The sequence below is a fragment of the Sitophilus oryzae genome, unplaced genomic scaffold (assembly GCF_002938485.1).
Source record: "Sitophilus oryzae breed Bouriz unplaced genomic scaffold, Soryzae_2.0 scaffold_931_pilon_pilon, whole genome shotgun sequence".
In the NCBI taxonomy this organism is placed as follows: domain Eukaryota; kingdom Metazoa; phylum Arthropoda; class Insecta; order Coleoptera; family Curculionidae; genus Sitophilus; species Sitophilus oryzae.
In genome coordinates this window covers 463,195-484,015 of record NW_022147563.1, presented here as the reverse complement: position 1 = coordinate 484,015, position 20,821 = coordinate 463,195, and positions in this window count along the sequence as shown.

The following is a 20,821-nucleotide window of genomic DNA, read 5'->3' as shown; positions in this document are numbered from 1 at the left end:
CTGTGTGAAAACAATCTTTGTGACTAGCCTGGGTGGCATATCCTTTGTGTGAGAACAATCTTTGTGACTAGCCTGTGTGGCATATTCTCTGTGTGAGAACCGTCTATGTGACTACATGCCTTTGTAGCATATTTTTTTTTTCCTACGCATCGATCACCAGGATCATTAGCCATATATAACTCGTTATTGTTAACAATAATGCAATTACAGGGTTCTAGTTTGGTTTACATTGACATAAACATTTCAAATTGAGTGACAAAAGGATAAAAAACTAAACACAAAAAAATAGACAACAAAAAACAAACAATATGAAAAATAGGTAATTATTTACATCACAGTATCACAGTTGGATTTGAGTATCACAGACGAGTATCACAGTTGGTGGTATATATTAATATCTTTCATAAATTTCAAAATATTTTTAATTTCTTCTTCTTCAGTTAAATTATCACGAATTTCACAACGTATATCGAATCTATTTCTTTCTACCGTATATTGATGACATTCACATATAATGTGAGTTACTGTCAACTCAATATCACAGACTATACACATTGGAGGTATTTCTCTGTTAAGCAGATATGCATGAGTCACCGCAGTATGCCCAATTCGAAGACTCTGGATTCATCCGCTCGTCCTAGTGCAAGACGTTGACGGATCCTGTTTTATTGCGCAAAGCTTTGAAGGTGTACCTGCCCACTCATCCTGCCATTCCCTTTCTGTTCTTTTATGCAGTTGAACTTTAAGATCATATTTACCAATATAATGGAAATCAATGGTATCTCTTCTGGCAGCTTGCTGAGCAGCTTCATCTGCCATTGTGTTGCCAAGTATATTAGTGTGGCTTGGGACCCATACAAACGTGAGTTTGTTTCCCTTTTCGCTGCACTCTCGAATAAGCGTCTGATTTTTTTTTCAGAGGATCATGGACAAATATGTCAATCAATTTTAGACACGATCTCTAAAGAGTCAGAAACAATTAAAACTCTAGATTGATTATATTCCTCGATGACATAGGATAAGGCTTTCCAGATCGCAAAATGTTCTGTGAAGAAATCTGATGCTTCATGTCTCAAAGTCCATTGGAAAGCTGACCCGTTGGTAATAATTGCACATCCAGCACCAGTTTAGTTAAACATGTTTGTATTTTTATCTTCGAATATCAAGAAGCTATTCAAGTACCTGTTTAATTTTAAATTCACCTCATTTTAATAATAACTGGTACCATTGTTGCTCACACCTTTTTTCTCTTTAATTCCAGGTAGGTCATCTTGGTAGCCAGGACATACAAGAGTTTTGTTGTAAACATTATTTGTCCATTTGCTGCGCCCAGATCAAAGTTGGTTATTACCATTAGTAACGTACCATCTATTAGTATTATTTTTATTTTACATTATTAGTTGTATTTTATTATACAACACGCCCTTTAGATTTGTTTTATTGTTTTTATTTTTGAGTTGACCGCTTGAAAAAACTTATTGGCCGTTATACAATATTCCAGAAGATGATATCATTGTTTTGTGCTGTTATACGGAGCTGAAATCTGGACACTCAAAGCTGCCACAATCAACCGTCTGGAAGCATTCGAAATGTCGTTACATAGACCAATGCTAAGAATACCATGGGTAGCTATGCAAAGAAATGAAGCAGTCTTAAACAGTTAAATGCCGAAAGCTCTCATACCTCGACCATGTTCTTAGAGGAAATCGTTATCAGATCCTACAACTTATAATGAAGGGTAAAATAGAGGATAGCAGGGGCGTAGAAAGAAAACAAATCTCCTGGTTGAAGAACATCTGGGGTGGACAGGCATACATAGCGCCGAACAATTGTTTAGAGTGACCGAAAATCGTGGTAGCCAACGTCAGGAGGGCCTGACAAGGAACAATCAGAAAAAGAAATTTGAACCCATCATTATTTAATTTACAACATTATAGAGAAAGGTAAATACATTGCTAATAGAAAACCAAACAGTGTGAATTTTAAAAGAAAAGGAACTAACAATAAAAACCAAAAAAATGTTATAATGAAAAAATTAAAAAAATACAAATTAAAAACGATAAATTTGTTTAACTCATTTCATTTTCCTTCAAGAATTATCTAGTACAACTTACAGAAAAAAGACTAGTACTCCTAAATACCTTCGAACATCTTTACCCTCACCACTTAATCCGTTCTGTACAAACCACAAAGCCGCAGACCTAACCGACCTCAAAGCGGTCCCAAATAATCCAGTTTATTAACCTTTCCAACGACAAAGTGGATTTGCAGTAGAAAAGCTCGGAATAAGCTGCCACGTCATCTAATTAAGAAAGTACTCGCAGATTGCATTATCATTTTGCCTAGTTCAAACTGCAGGGACTGACTCGGACGTAATTTTGCTTTATAGGCAGGTTTCATGTTTAAATAGGTTAGAGCAAACTGGTTTGAGGGGATGTAAAATAGGTAAGTCGAGCTTTCATATTAATTAATTTATAATAATGTCAATAATTTTTTTTATTATTTAAAATTTTTAGATATTAATTTATAATTATTAGATATTAATAATATCGTATTAATATCTAATAATTAAGATATTAATAACAGTGAACAAGAAACGATGATTCAGTAAAGTCATGGTAGGCTGTGGAAAAAAGTTGCTTTTGACGTAATAGTATAAACGTCAAATTGTTATTAGATCAACATTTTGATAGCCTTAGCAGCGTTTTTTATATTTTGATTGCTTTTTCAAAATGCCAAAAACTTCAACTACTTCAAATAATAACGGCAAAACATTTTGGACGGACTATCAAAATATTGATCTAATAACAATTTGAAGTATATACTATCACGCGAAAATCAACTTTTTTCGTGTAAGAAACGCTCTTTTAAACGAGCCCTCGTTTGTTGGATTCTGATCATCCAGTGCGGAGTTATTAACATTTAAATAAAGATAGACCTAACCTTCCCCCACCACTTTATTTTAGCAGATAGGGTAAAATGGTTCTAACAAAGAAAATCCAAAATTTACTGAAGATTAAGAAGCTATTATTTATAGTGCCCATTATCTAGGCAAAATTTTGTAAAAATTCAATTTTCTTATTTTCCATAACAGTTGCGCCCCCTAGCGGCCGTTTTACAAACTTGAAAATAATTTCCAGCAATTTCTCATAGCCCCTTTAGTCATAAATATTTTTTTCCGTAAGCCCTACGGCTAATACTTTCCGAGATACAGCCGAGAGCTATTCTTAGTGGGACACCCTGTACAAAAATATAACAGTTTTTACGATGCTAGGATCATCCTTGAAAGGTCATCAAAACATATAGAACCTCATTTTCGTCCCGCACAAGCAGAATTTAGGCCTCAGCGATGTGCAGTCTTGCATACGGGCCAATGGATAGAATAGGGAGGCATCAGGGTTGCGTCCTCTCACCATTTCTTTTCAATAGCCTCTTTGATGATATTCCAAGGAGAACAATTTCGAGGAATCATCGTGAAATATGGTGAATATCAGTTATGCAAATGACATCTGTCTCACCTGATAAAGGAAGCTCGAATTGCAGGTCTTAAGATCAATATTAAAAAAACTAAATCGATGGGAGCTTATACAAACAACGTCGCTCCCTTTATCATTGGAACAACACCTATAGAGGAGGTAAATAATTTTACTTACTTAGGTAGTATAATCTAAACCAATGGAGGCACAGAGCAAGATCATAAATAGAATAAACAAAGCCAGAATAACATTTGGAATGTTCAACACTATTTGGAGATCTAGACAGTACTTTCAACTTACTAAACTTAAGATTTTCAATTCGAATGTCAAGTCAGTGTTGCTGTATGGTGCAGAGACCTGAAAAATTACATCGCTATTAATTAACAAACTCCAAGTTTTCATAAAGCGCTGTCTGCAAAAAATGATTGAAATATTCTGGCCAAATACCATCAGAAATGAGGATTTATGAAGCTTGACCAACCAGAGGCATGGATACAACGGGATCAAACTTAGGAAATGGAGGTGGATTGGTTACACTTTAAGGCGAAGCGGCAAAACATCGCTGGTAGAACTATTGAGTGGAATCCACAATGCAGTAGAAGAACTGGTCGTCAAAGACATACATGGCAAAGGACAATTAAAAAAAGGAAATCGAAGCAGTAAACCGGACATGGCAAGATGTCAAATCAATTGCCAACAACCGAACCCGCTGGAGACGTTTATTGAAGCCCTATGCTCCACGTAAGAGTAAAGGACAAAATGAATGAAAATGATTTTACCACATAACATGTTATTATCAACAAGTTAAGCGAGCAAAATTTAATTCCAAGAAAGTTATAAAAGGAAAACAAGACTAAACTACCTCTACTGTACACAGTTTTCATCGCAACACAAACCGTAGCTCCTTATTATTTCTGTTATAATAATTCACTTAGTGAATAACTGGTAAAACGGCTAAACTTCTGCAATAATTTTGATAAATTAATGAAGGAAATTAGAAATAATAAAGCCTGAAGCTATATATTTATTTCGAGTTGCAGAAACTTTAGCTATTCAAATTTTTGGAATTGCAAAACTTTTTAGCGAGTTGTTTAGATTCGAAATAATCGTTTTAAAAGGCTTATTCCGCTATTTCCTTCCTCTTATAACGAAAATAGGAATTAGTGGAGTTAAGTAGTACCGAAAACAAAGATTTATACGTATATCTTATTTATATGTCTTTCAATATCGTTATTTATTATAAAACTGTAGTCTAAATAGGGCAAAATACTTTATATATCAATATAAATATAATATGTCAATAATTAATAAAATAAATATAATATAATATATATGGAAATGAACAAAATTCTTACAGCTTTAGTGTATATTAATAAATAATATTTTTTTGCCTTTAGCTTGACGGGAGACCTTACTTACCTTACCTTTAGCATCTTTTGACGGGAGATGCACTAATATCTCACCGACACTTTACGACATCGTCTGTTGATATAGAAGGAGTTTTGCTTGCCGTATCTTGCCTACCCTTCATCAGCCCACCTGATGAAGGGTAGGCCCAGAAACCGGTTGTGGGAGTGGAGCTTGGTTCCCCCCTTTACGACAAGCAAAACAATTTTTCTTTTTACTTTTTATATATTTTTTTCTCTACTTTAGATTTTTCGAAATTAGAAAAAATACACAGCTAAAGGCAAGAAAATATTATTTATTAATTTACACTAAAGCTGTAAGAATTTTGTTCATTTCGTATATATATTTGAGCGGGCCGAAAAACGCTCTTTACCGTCTTTTGACCGGAGATGCACTAATATCTCACAGACACTTTACGACATCGTCTGTTGATATAGAAGGAGTTTTGCTTGCCGTATCGGTGAGATCCAGCCCCTGGACAGCCCACCTGATGAAGGGTAGGCCCAGAAACCGGTTGTGGGAGTGGAGCTTGGTTCCCCCCTTTACGACAAGCAAAACAATTTTTCTTTTTACTTTTTATATATTTTTTTTCTCTACTTTCGATTTTTCGAAATTAGAAAAAATACACAGCTAAAGGCAAGAAAATATTATTTATTAATTTACGCTAAAGCTGTAAGAATTTTGTTCATTTCATATATATTTGAGCGGGCCGAAAAACGCTCTTTACCATCTTTTGACGGGAGATGCACTAATATCTCACAGACACTTTACGACATCGTCTGTTGATATAGAAGGAGTTTTGCTTGCCGTATCGGTGAGAGCCAGCCCCTGGACAGCCCACCTGATGAAGGGTAGGCCCAGAAACCGGTTGTGGGAGTGGAGCTCGGTTCCCCCCTTTACGACAAGCAAAACAATTTTTCATTTTACTTTTTATATATTTTTTTCTCTACTTTCGAAATTAGAAAAAATACACAGCTAAAGGCAAGAAAATATTAATATAAATATAATTATATATCAATCCTTTCTTCATTATAAATCGAAACTAGTGTCTACTAATCACACTTCGTTGACACTTATTTTTGATACTGAAACATATAATCCGTTCGTTATTACAAAGACGACAAGAAGTAATACTTTTGCTATTAAAACTAAAGGAGTTTGGGATCACTGGACAGAGCGAGTAATTAGAGAACTACGAAGGACGACACAATTAAGATTTTACCAGCGGACAAAGGTAAGGCCACAGTTATATTGGACGCCCATGAGTACGATAGTAAAATCGTGCACTGATAAAAAAGATAGAGTTGAACTAAAGTCGTCATCGTTCTTGAAAAAAAAATTAGTGGCAAGAGAATTTATTTTAGCGTAAAAGAAAATATTTTGCCTGAAGAAAAACTCTCTTAACTCAAGAAAACTGGTTCTCTTGAAAAATTCGAAAATATCTCTTGAATCTACTTTCATTCAACCAAGTGCAAGTTACTTTGTTTTAAGATAATAAGAAAGATACGCTAGGAAGTACTTCATTCAAGAAACATGGTCATTTTTCCTCGTACATCATAGTAAGCACAGGTTTTGTTACTTGGAATTTTCCACTTGGAATTTTGCATAATTTGTTTTTTAAACGCATATCGTATAACAAATTAGTGATCATTATTAACATGCATTTGTCATTTTTTATGGACAAATTTTAGGATATATGGATTCTTTAAATGAGTTTCTGAAAAAATGGAAATTAGAGCATTTATTTGCTATATTTGAAGGTAAGAGACATTTACCTAATGAACCTGTTTAGATAATGCATGTGTGACTATAGATAGAATAAGAATACAGGTATCGATTTTTTTTATGCAAATAATTACAAAAATTTTATAATTTCAAGTCGTCGTATTAAAAAATTCAAAATGTGACCAAAGCATTTTAATAATTTATTTGCTTTACTTTGATTAATCGTGATGTAACATTTCTTTGTAATTTGTAGAGTGATGAACCACCCCAAAAAATACCAAAGAGTGAAGAAGCAGAAATAACTACTATCGAGAAAAATAATATCACTTTACTTTTTACAGACCAGAAAAACCTAAATTTATCAGAAAATAATATACCTTTTAATATGCCTGTATATGATGTATAGACTTCTTTTAGATCAAAATAAATTTTAGTTGAGTCAATAGTATTCGCTATTTGTTTAAGAAAAGTGTCTCCTTAATCAAGAAATGTCTCTTTTCAATCAAGAATTTTTGCATGAATCAAAGACGCTATTGTTCTTGTAGCAAAAACTTCTTTGCATATTCATTTTGGATCAAGAGTGAAATATTTTGGACATATAGATTCTTCTATTCTCTAAAGTAATTTTTTAAAGCTTATGAAAATATAGTTAATGCTTTGGGCAAAGAAACGTCGTTCTTCACCCTATTGAAAAGCGCCAATCTTTTGGGTCAAAATCATATTCATTTCGACTGAGAGATCCTTTTTTTCAGTGTGGAGACTCTAGCTAAGGGCAAATATAGCTTAATATCTAATGATCTTACTAAGACAACTGAAGGAAAAATCTACCGACCTTTATACAAATATAAGAATTTTATATCTGATAATTTAAGGACATCGCTTACATCACATCACAGTACACCACCACATCTTTATGGGTTACCAAAAATTGACAAAGATGGTGTGCCACTGAGACCTATCACTAGTTTAAACTATTCAGCAACTAGTAGCAATTTAAGTAGATTTCTCCTTCAAATTTTCCAACCATTTGTAGGAAAAACATCTTCATTTGTTAAGAACCCTAAAATTTTGTAAATATACTTAAGCGCGAAGAATTAGGTCCTTCAGACAAATTTGTCAGTTTTGACGTAGATAATTTATACACCAACCTCTTCGTTAGACATCGTCGAGACTAGATTGAGGGATAAAGTAACGTTTTCCGAAAGGACTTCGCTGCCTCTTAGAGGAGTTTTTGAAGTTAGAAAAAAGTTTTATGCTCAAAATGATGGTTTACCTATAAAGAATATATATTATAATATATATAATATATATAATATATATATATATATATATATATATATATATATATATATATATATATATATATATATATATATATATATATATATATATATATATATATATATATATATATATATATATATATATATATATATATATATATATGGAATGGTTCGAGACCAATGCCATTAGTACCGCGGTCGTCAAACCTAAAATCTTTGATATGATGATGATACCTTTATAATCTGGAACGGAATCGATAAACAGTTGGCTTCCTTTCTTAATCATCTTAATTCACGAAATAACTAAATCAGATTCACGATTGAGAAAGAGAAAAACTTCTGTCTACCGTTTCTGGGTGTTCTTGTCAGTAGAAAAGGTGATGTGTATATCAGCACTGCTGCATATAAAAAACCTACACATACGGGACAATAATATTTAAATTCTCAACGAACCATTCTGAAGCAACCAAAAGAGGTATAGTTAAAACACTATGTCATAAAGCAATCACTATATGCAGTGAAAAAGAATCTCTGAATTATGAACTAAGTAATATTAAAACCGATTTGCTTCAGAATGGTTATTCCGCAAAATCCCTAGACTATATTACATCCAATTGCAGGTCCGACTCATTGGTGCGCCCGCCTGGGGAGGATGCTCTCTCTCTATTGATGATTCCATATGTGAAAGGAACATCAGACCAGATCAGGCGAATAGCTAAGCAATATAAAATTAAAACTGTTTTTAAGTCTGGGAATACTCTAAGAAGTGTCCTAACAAAAACAAAGCCTGAATCATCAAACCATGAGAAAGAATGCATCTACTAGTTACCTTGCGAGTGCGATGAGTCGTATATTGGAGAGACAAAACGTCCTCATAAGACGCTCCAATGCTGGTGTTCTTAGTGGAAAACTCATGCTTGACTGCACCCAACAAATTCACGGGTAAATACTCAGCTCTAGTATATAAGCTGAGTAGTTTTAGTTTCAATACTGAATTATTGTCTATCACATTCAAACAAATGCTTTTAATTAATTATTTAAAAATACATCTGGGGGATTTAACCAAAGCACCGTAACCAAATTTATTTATACCTGGGGCTATATCCAACTCGACCCAGCTACGTACAAAGGAAAACGATCGAGCGACCCGCAAAATGGCGTCTTCTCCCTTATCAAAGCCATCGGCACCGTCTCTTTGCTTTCACAGTATACAAACGCGACCAGAGACCGACCGAACACGGCAATCAACGCACAACAAGAAATTTATCTATAAATACCGCATCTCAATGGCGACGTTGGAGTAATCGATTCCGCTTGGTGGAGCGACGAGCTGAAGCCCTTGATGGAAAGCAATCAGCCATCTAATTGAACCTAAGTTTCTCATTGAGGAGGAAGTGTGTTTTTCAGATCTCAAATCTGGTATCAAATAATTTTGTTTCTTTAGCATTGGTGTAACTACAGGGGCGCCCGGGGAGTAAAAATACTTATCGTTTCAGGAGGTCTCTTTCCCCATTTCCCTACTGTTGCCAGAAGCAACAAAAAATAAAAAAAGAAAGTCTGTTTAAAATGTCTAAATGTAACTACTAAGTAATACATTTTTGGAGACACGTCTATTAAAACCATCTTTTGTTGGGTTGGTTTTCTGGAGGTCGGTGTCCATGGAATTGATTATCAAATTCAAGAGGTCTTAAGCGTTGTTAGTGGTGTATAGACATAAAATAATATGATAATCAAATTAAAAACTATTTATTAACTTACTTCATTACTAAATAGCACATATAAACATAAAATATATGATATAAAACACGCAAAAACAGAAACTAATAATAAATTGGAGAGATGAATCCACCACATAAGTATAGACATTTTTTATATTTTTCTATGTCACCAAACAGACAGACAGTATCAGCCAAGTGTAATATATTAAATTCAATTTAACTTCTGCTTACAATTAAAACAATCTCTACACAATATAAACATAAACTCGACTGAAAACGATACTTTTTTATCGGCGAGAAAACCACTTGGCGCCCTGTTTGCATTTAAACTGTACAATAAGCAAGTTTTTGCTTACACTTGGGCTTATCCGCAGTCAAACAAAACTGGCCCCTAAAAAGAGGAACTAATTAACCTGGCACAATGGGGCTCTATTAACGGACGGAATTATATCGGAGACTGCGGATTAAGCAGGGACAGGCGGAATGGGGATTAACCGCAAGCGGAGATTTGCGTAAGAAGCTTAATTATTTTGACCGAAGTTCGTTTTTGCGTTTAATATTTGAATCATGGATATTTTGCTAATAAACGAATTAATGTTCCTGAGTTTTTGGCGATATATTGCCATGATATTTCAAATAAAAAGGCGTTAGAAAAGGACAGAGTTCATGACGGTCTAAAACAACCGTCTGGGGACCAGCACCCACGGTGTAACTGTTTTGTGACAAAAGTTTCATGTTGGTTGAGCTTGCAACTATTTTGCAACCTCGGTAACGTATAGTAGTGTAAAGTTACACACGAGTCGATTCGAATGCAACTACTTTGCAATCAGTCACAAATTTGTTATTTACGACCATAACCCGCGTTGCAGTTGCCTTGCAATTTTAAAGTTACCTACATTCAAGTGATTTCCACGTGGTTATTTTATACAGGGTGGCCCAGAAATAAGTGCAAGTATTTTAACTGGCAGTATAGTTCAACCCCAGAAACACGCCTATAAGGTTTTTTTCGCAAGAAAATTGAAAATTCTAAATTTTTTGAAAAATGTTTTGGATTTTTTTTAGTTTTTAGTTAAAAAACATAATTTCTTGATAATATGGCAACATAGGTATTAGATTAAATTTACAAAAAAAAGAAAATCCAGAAAAGATCCAGTGGTTCTCAAAATTTTAGGAAAATTTTTTTTTTTGAAATTTTCAACGTAAAATAACTCCTTTATTTTAGACTTATTTGAAAAACGATAAAGAGAAAATACAGGGTGGCCCATCAAAAACGTTCCGCAAGGCATAACGGCCAGGGTAATTTTTTTTTCAGAAAATCCAAAAACACGTCAATTTTTTTTTGTGAGGGGGACAACTTTTGCCCCAAAAATGATTGCAAAATCTTTAACCCTCTAAGCGGGGGTGTCATCCCCCAACTTTTTTCAAATGGGAAGGGGGGTCAAGTGGCACCCAATTAAAAGAGCTTTCTATTCTCTATATTTCCCCGCTTCGTTTTTGAAAATCGGTCTAGTCATTGAGAAAATATGAAGGATTGAAATTTGAAAAGTTTATTTAAACATTTATCAGAGTAAATGATAAGGATAAATTCCTTCGACCAATTTGCTGTTTTTTCTTATTATTTCTAGATGTTTACGCATTTTTTCACTTGCCACAAGGTTGAACGATCAGGTGCGGTAGTTGCTAGATAGCTGTTCTGTGACTTGTGCGTTGAAGTTCTTCCCAATAACGTTAAACTTTTTAACAATTATGGTGTACTCACTTGCAGAAAAAGTAGATATAATCGAACTTTATTTTAAAAATAATAAATGTGGCAATCGGTTTGTGCAGATATTCAATGAACGCCATCCTGACAAACACCTTTATGGCAAAATTGTTCGCGATTTAGTAGCAAAATTTCACGAAACTGGTTCCGTTATGAATAAAAAGAGGCAGAGGGAAAATCCTGTAGTAAATGAAGCTATGGAGGTATTCGTATTGGGCCAAGTTGCCATGGCTACTACGCTGAGTACAAGAAAATTAGCCAATAAGACCGCGACCGGCGTGAATCTTACAAGTGTCCAAACGATATTAAAAAAACACAAGTTCCCCCATACAAAATTCAGTTGGTACAAGAACTCAAAGAAGACGATTTTGATCGTCGCGGGCTGGTATTTTTTGAAATTCTATTGTAGGTCACTTTAACGATATTGAGACCGCACCTGATCGTTCAACCTTGTGGCAAGTGAAAAAATGCGTAAACATCTAGAAATAATAAGAAAAAACAGCAAATTGGTCGAAGGAATTTATCCTTATCATTTACTTTGATAAATGTTTAAATAAACTTTTCAAATTTCAATCCGTCATATTTTCTCAATGACTCGACCGATTTTCAAAAACAAAGCGGGAAAATATAGAGAATAGAAAGCTCTTTAAATTGGGTGCCACTTGACCCCCTTCCCATTTGAAAAAAGTTGGGGGATGACACCCCCGCTTAGAAGGTTAAAGATTTTGCAATCATTTTTGGGGCAAAAGTTGTCCCCCTCACAAAAAAAAATTGACGTGTTTTTGAATTTTCTGAAAAAAAAAATTACCCTGGCCGTTATGCCTTGCGGAACGTTTTTGATGGGCCACCCTGTATGTTTATTTTATCGAGATCTACCACACCTTAAAATATTTGCACTTATTTCTAGGACACATTTTATATTTCAAAATGGGCGATTAAGAACTACTTAAACATAAAATGTGTCGGAGAGGTTGCGAAATACGAAGAACACCAAAATTAGAAACTTTCTGGGGTACTCCAAGAAAGACGTAAATGAGAAAGCATTCTCGTGATAATGTTCTTTTTGAAGTCATGATGGTTTCATTAAATCGATTTCATCTATTGAAAATATAATGGTTAATCCTATACATTTGTTGGTGTCAACAAACCCGCTTTTAACTAACCAGAATTTTTTATACATCGTACCATGATGAATCTCACATCCCTGAATATTTAGGTATTCTGAAAATGTGATGATAAAAATATCTCACAGCCAATAATTATTTAAATAGATTTTAGAAGAGGAAGATTTCGACCTATCCCCACTGCGACTTTTCAGATCTACTTCCAGTCGTCGTTTATATACAAAGAGTAAAATCTTGGAGATTAAACCATTTCTAATGCCTTATCATTGCCTGTTGCAAAGAACTGCGCATTTACTTGGCGCTAACACACTGACAGAATGTGTTCTGTCATGTCATCTTCTAATTGGCAGTATCTACATAACTATCGATTCTGTAAAGCTCATTAGCTATAAATGTGTTCATGGGCCTTGTTTGGTCATTTAATCTAAATTTTCGTTGCCTTTCCATGGATAATACATTTATAGATGTATATTTTCTTCTGCTAACCTGCGCTATGTAGTCACAAAGCAAGTAAAGAACTTATTGGTCATCTTAAGGCTCTCTTTGATGTCATATGGGAAAGCGGAGAGGTACCTCAGGACTTTTGCAACGCGAATATAGTGAATATATTTAAGAACAAAGGAAGTGCATCGGACTGCGGAAACTACCGAGGAATTTCACTACTGGCTATCGGAGGAAAAATTCTTACCAAAATTATGTCAAACCGCCTGCACCCACATATAGAAAAAATCCTCCCAGAATAGCAAACGGGTTTTCGTACCAACCGCGGTACCGTCGATTCCATATTCTCCATCCGGCAACTACAGGAAAAAGTAAAAGAGCAGCAGTCTAAACTTTACGTTGCATTCACCGATCTAACAAAAGCCTTCGACTCTGTGAACAGAGATGCACTTTGGGCAATTATGAAAAAGTTCGGAGTACCCATCAAATTTCTTACAGTGTGTAAAAGCCTCCATAACAACAATAAATCAAGAGTGTCACATCATGGATCACTGAGCAATCCCTTCCTAACAAACACAGGCGTTAGGCAGGGATATGTTTTAGCGCCTCTCCTATTCAATATATTCATGGCAGCGCTCTCCATTATAGTGGACAGCAAACTGCAGGAGAGAGGTTTGGGCATTAGATACAGATACGACGGCGGTCTGTTCAACATTAAAAGACTCAGGGCAAAAACACGTACAAAATTTATCACAGAACTTTAATACGCTGATGACTGTGCCCTAGTTGCAAATACGTTACAGCAATTGCAAGAAATGTTGAACACATATACATGGGCATACGAGGCCTTGGGACTTAAGCTGAACATTGATAAAACTAAAATCATGTGCACTCCTCCGGAAGATAACAACAATGCTATAAAAATCATGGATGAACTGTTGGAATATGTAGCGGAATTCACTTATCTCGGCAGTTTGATTTCGGGAAAGGCCAATATCGACTCTGAAATTCAGCACAGGATTAGCAGCGCCTCAAGAGCATTCTGGAAATTAAAGGACAGGGTTTTCTACAATCATGACTTGAGCACAAAAACTTGCGGTGTACCGAGCAATAATAATTCCCACCATGTTATATGGAAGCGAAACCTGGGTGCCGTATCGCCGATACATGAACGCATTAAATAAGTTGCAACAGAGACATCTTCGACAACTCTTAAGAATAAAATGGTTCCATCATGTCTCAAACGCTTCGGTCCTTGAAAAAGCTAACTGCGAGAGTATTGAAGTCATGATTACAAAGTCCTGCTTAAGATGGGCTGGTCACGTATGCAGAATGCAAGAAAACCGCATACCAAAATCTCTGCTTTACGGTGAGCTTGTAGACGGTAAGAGGAGGCCGGGTGGACAACTCAAAAGGTTCAAGGATATTTTCCACGAAAACTTAAAGGGAATTAACAAGCAGAATGAGTGGGAAGAGGCAGCTCACAATAGAACGGAATGGAGAAGAATTGTAAAGTCAGTTAAGAGCGACTACCAAAAAGTAAAGAAGCAACAAAGCAATGAGATTTTTGAATGTCTGAAGTGCGCTAGACAGAAAACATCACGTATCGGGCTTTTCAGTCACAGAAAAGCTCATGAAAAAAAAAACGCCTTGCGTGACCATCTTCTGATGCGTGTCAAATACTCGTCAGCGAGTAATGGCGGTATGGTATGTATGTATGTAGTCACAAAAATATCAAAGTGAAGAACCTAAACACTTCTGTTAAATAAAACACTAATTCACCACAATACACAACAATAGCAAAATTATCAACATCTTTCCTAAATGGGATAATATGTAAATCAAACGAAAATTTCACCAGAAAATCGAGAAAAGATAAGAAGATGTATTTCAGAGTAGAGTAAGACTGACACTTGTAGGAAAATTCTCTGAGTACATTCCAGAAATTACCGCTAATAAAGTAAGACTACTTTGTCTGCGAATGTTAGTTTAACATAGTACAAAAATAAAATTTAATATTTTATAAATAAATAAAAACATCCAGTTGAAATTTAAATCGAAATTGTAATTTACTTTCTATATATTTTCTGCCTTCTTCATAAGAAAAAAATAAATATGTATTTCTGTGATTGGTTAATATCAATAAATTCATATTTATATTGCCATAATTCCCTTTAAAAATCGAAATAGTGTACCGTTTCATTTGTTTTATGTATTCTACTCTGAAAAGGAAAACAAATATTTACTTTTGTGATTCTTTAATATGAATAATTTGATATTTGAATTGCCATAATACCCTTTGAATATCCAACTGTTTTGCAGTAGCCTTTTTCCAATTTCAAATAATTACGAGTTTCGCCCTTGAGCCATATTCGATAAATATGCATATTTGCTTTTTCCGTTTATGAGCTTTCATCGCAAAAGCATCGCTAAAAATATGGTGCTTTTCAGGAAGCGCTCGATCGCCTTTTGGTTGCGAAATAATAATGGCGTATTATATATTGTAAGAGAAAAGAGAGCTTTCATCGTCGGTTTACTTTCAACATTACTCAAGGCTTTTCACGTGAATAGAAAACATCGGGAAAATTTGTTGGAAAATTTAATTTAATTTTTTATACTAAGGGCTGGCAAAGGTTAGTCTTGGGTCGAGATTTCCGTATGTAAAAAGAGTACAATACGTTTATAATGTACTGAAAAAAGAGAGAACAGTAAACACGGTGCCAAACGTTTGAAATGAGTCGAGAAACTGTACACATTGCTAAGAGACGTGGAAGGGGATATAGCAGATTTGTCGCAGTTGACCGGTCGACCCAATCTATCAGTAGCTTACTTCGGGTTTCTCTTATTACCGATTTTGAGCCGTTCTAGAACTGTGATGCGTATGCGCAGAAGGAAATATGAAGACATAATTTCATTTGCGCATGCGCTGCAGAGTTCTAGGACGGTTCAGAATCGGTAATAACCAGAACCCAAACAAAGCTAGTACCTCTGTCAGTACTTAAAGTTCTAAGGATAGGTGTACATCATGCGTTCAGCTTCACGATTTAATTACGTCTCGTGATACTTTATTTGTTTATTTATTAACGAGCCGTTGTAATTTATAGCTTGAAAATTTTTAAGTGCAAGCTAGAAACACTTGCATTTTTGGTAAAAATAAGTGGAATTGAGTTGGTTTTCGACAGTGGTCGGACTATTAGAACTCTGAATTCAAAAATCGATATCTCGAAATCTATTAGAAATAATTGGTTGTAGTTTTTTCAAAAACTTTCTTAATATTTCTGCTGTATTTTACAATAAAAAAAATACACGACTGCTGAAAATTGCTATGCTCTTAAAGTAAATAGATGTAGAATGTAGAATGTTTAGGAGGGGAGTTAATCACCGCGACCTTATAGATCTATTGTGTGTTCCCATTTCTTGAGTTATAACGAGTTATAACTCATCATACAGTCTCAGGGCTTTAAGAAAAGCCAGTATCTGAGACGGCTCCACAGAGGCCAGCTCTCCATCCTCGACATCAGACGTACCAAGGTTCATGGCACGAATGGTCGTCGTCTCGGCGCACTCAGTGATAAGGTGTTCTGGTGTTTCCCCATTTTCCCCACAAAATCTGCATTCGCCGTTGTTTCTCAGTTTCAGCCTACTGAGGTGTTTGTTGAGGAGACAGTGTCCTGTTAGAAACCCCGTGACAATCCGAAGATTGTTTTTACTTAAATCAAGGAAAACCTTTGATTTTTCTCGGTCATAAGTTCTAAGGAACTTTTTCGAGTATCTTAGACCGTTAGAGGACACCCATTCCAAGTTACGGATGGAGTCTTCCAGATTCTTCAGTTCCGCTTTTAGTTGGTTCCCGTTTGGAAAACAGAACGGTTCTGGTCCAGTTAGTGGAGTGTTTGCTCCTTTTCTAGCTAGATCATTTGCTTTTTCATTGCCTTCTATCCCTTGGTGGGCAGGCACCCAGAGAAGGAGGACTTTATTTTCTTTGCCTAATTTGTTGAGCTTCTCCAGGCATTCTTTGACCAACTTCGAATTGATGGTTACTGAGTTGATCGCGTTAAGTGCTGCTTGACTATCGGATAGGATGGCAATTTCCTGTTTTCTATAGTTCCTATCTAAAATAAATTGTACGCAACTTTCGATAGCGCAAATTTTTGCCTGAAGGATCCTGGTGTAGGTGCCCATTGGTTCGGAGTATTCAGTTTTTGGCCCAAATACTCCTATCCCTGTCCCTGCTTTGGTTTTCGAAGCATCCGTATACCACATGATGGTATGATCTTTTATATGCTGAGTAAGCGTCTCTTTCTTCCAATCCTTTTAATTACTCAATACTACAGTGAGGTGTTTCTCAAAGTTGTAAATTCTTGGTATGTCATCCACTGGGAGTTGGAGAAGTGGAATTTTCTTTTTGAGGGTGTTCCAAACCCCTGACCTGAAAATTCTCCCAGTACTGTTTCCGTCAGTAACCATTCTAATCATTGTCGTATTGGCATAACTACCGACGACAATGTGCAATGGTGTTAGGTCTAGAATGATCTCCATTGCTGCTGTTGGACATGTTCTCATGGCACCTGTGATGCAGATACATGCCAGTCTCTGTATTTTGCACAGGTTTTGCCTTGCTGTACGTTGCTCTAGTTTTGTATACCAAGCAACTGCTCCATAAGTAATCATGTGTCTTACTATCATGGTATACATCCAGCGCAAAATGTTAAGGGCACAGCCCCACCACTAAGTAAATAGATGGGTTGTTTACAATTTTTGAATGGAAAAAATCAACCTCAATGTTTTTTTCTTATGTAAACATATTGTAAAAGATCCTACGTTCAAAATAAAAAATGTTTCAATATCTAAAGTGTTTCTTGTGATATGTGTTAAAAAGCTGAGTTTTTAAATTATCGCGATTACTGACGTTTTCTCTTTGTAAAAAAAGTGACACCTTAAAGATATCCTTATAATTCCATTTCAGATGCCCAGAAACATTTCTAATGATTTTATCTAGTATCTTTTTGAAACAAAAAGTCTTAAAAATAAGCGGTTTGCGATCGTGATTTTACTTTACTTGATAGGGAAAGACGTACCGGCAACGGCGCAACAGCACTCCGTCGCATTTCTCTCACTCCGACTTAATAAGATCCCTATGCGATTTAATTCCACACATGTAAATACCGACCCAAGAGTAACAGTTGCCAGCACGGTATTTTATATACTCATATTCTTTATATTTTCCTCTATTCTAGATGTGAATAGGATATTTTGGTGATGAGGAGCAATCTTAAATTTAAACAGTAAACCATAGCTTTTTTACCATTATTTTCATGCAATATAAGATGCTTTAAAAACATAGGACGCACAACAAGATGGATCTGCAAGGGTAGGTATATTTTGTTTAAGATACAGTGTTATCATAGACGACGATAATATTTAAAATAATGAAAATTTGCATATTGTCAGCAATTCGAGAGAGTTCCGAATGATGTACAGGGTGGGTCAAATTCGACGCTTTTAAATGGAAACAACCTTTTCTATAGGAGATAGACAAAAACTAATATCGGTGTCTGGAGCTCAATTTTTGTCAAAAACATGATGGTGCAAACCGCATATCGATATCTGTTACCGTTTCGGAGTTACGGGGTGTTTTTCAAAAATATGCATTTTTAACAAATCGCTGTAACTTTTTTGCTATGGAAAATTTTGCATTTTTATGCAAACATTTCCAAAGCACCTTTTTACGTAGAATTTAATGGTTTAAGTATAATTTTTTTAAAATTAATAATTTAAGAATTATCAACAGAAAATTTGATTTTATATGGGACACCCTGTATATTTTTAATTAGCTGAAAAGAATTTAAAATTACCTTTCCAAAAATATAGCACATTTGATATTTTGTTATAATCCCCTTCGAAATACAGATTTTTTAAAAGTTGGCCACTTTTAACTAGTAGGCTTTGGACCCCTCATTGATGATATGCCCTTAATGGAACTCGAACACATATTTTTCCAGCAAGACGACGCACCGCCTCTGAACGATGAAGTTATCAGCAAATTTCTGGAGCCAATTTCAAGAATAATTGAATAGCTGACCAAGAACCCAGCCGTTGGCCGTCGAGGCCGCCTGACTTAGTGCCCATGGATCTAATCCTATGGATATATTTGCGGAAGAATAAAGGTTCCTTATTCTTCTCTATAATCTAGACAAGAATTAGAAATACTTAGCAGTTATGAGAGGGTATCTTTCACCCCCACTAGGTTAATGAATTCCGCAAGAAATGTTCAAAAACCACCCCGTCTGTCCATAACAGAAGACGGTCGTCGATATGTCGAACACCTGTAGCAAAATCTCATGCCTTTGTTTGCTATTTATTTTTATTGTTATTAGATATAGTTTAAATGTGTTGATGTTGGTTAAATATATTTTAAATTGTTATAAAATTTTGCATCTCTCATAGCAAATATTATTTTCGTTTTAATTGATGCTCACAGCTAGAATTTTTTGCATTACAGCCAGTGCCGTTCAAAGCCTACTTATTTAGAGCGAGCGAATTTTTATATACTCTATATCTCGAAGAGGAATCGAGCAAAATATCAAGTGTGTTATATTTTGGGAAATGTAATTTTAAATTCTTTTCAATAAATTACAAATATACAGGGTGTCCCATATAAAAAATCAATTTTTCTGTTGATAACTCTTAAATTATTAATTTTAAAAAATTATACTTAAACAATTAAATTCTACGTAAAAAGATGCTTTGGAAACGTTTTCACAGAAATACAAAATTTTCCATAGCAAAAAGTTACAGCGATTTGTTAAAATGCACATTTTTGAAAAACACCCCGTAACTCCGAAACGGTAACAGATATTGATGTGCGGATTTCACCATCATGTTTTTGATGAAAATTGAGCTCCAGACACCGATATTAGTTTTCGTCTATTTCCTATAGAAAAGGGTGTTTCCATTTAAAAGCGTCGAATTTGACCCACCCTGTACATAAGAATTTAGCAGAGCAACAGATCTCACTGGACAAAGTACGGGGTAAAAAAAGGTGCGAACTATTACGAGGCAACTGTGTCTAGTATTACAACTTGTTGACAATGTTGATAATGAAAGAAATTGGTTCTCGGTAAAAAAGAATTTTAATATTTTGCCTGCTTTTATAAAGCTTGAACCAATGTGCAAACAACACAGTTCGAATATATTTGTCGAATTCCGGAACAGTTAAAACTAACGATATCGCTACCTCATAATACAACGTGTAATTATGGCGAAGGGGTTTCCTTCCAATAACGCTGCTCGTAAAGAAATACAACAAACGGTCGTACTTGTAATGGTGGAAATTAAGTCCAAATGACATTTTCGCGCGAATTCTCTTAGTTTAGATGGCCCGTTCACGTAAGAACTCCATTCCACAAAGAGATTTATCGGGCAGTCTAAACAGTCTCGGTCGGTTAATCAGTTCGGCCACGCAAAACACTCGTTTAAACTATTCATACCGCATTTCTGGACGTTCGGCGTTGTTAGTAAAACAATTTTGTTGCAGTGATAAGATTTACGCCACGGAAGTTGTTTGTGTCTAGACAAATATTAAACGAGTGTGACGGAATGGTTTTAAAATAGGCGATGTTGGTTTTATGGCAGTCATTGATAATGACTGACATAATTTTCGACATTAGTTATTCCACCTGTTTTAAAAATTGACTTATGCTACACTAGAAGGATGAAAACATGATAAAATTCTCTTTTAATAAAATTAATTTAATGGGCTGCCCCCAGGACCTTATTATATGGTGGAAATATTTTTTGCGAAAACCTATTTTGAAGTAATAATACTATTTTTCACATAAGACCTGCATAAGATCAATAATGACATATGGCATAGAAATCCGAA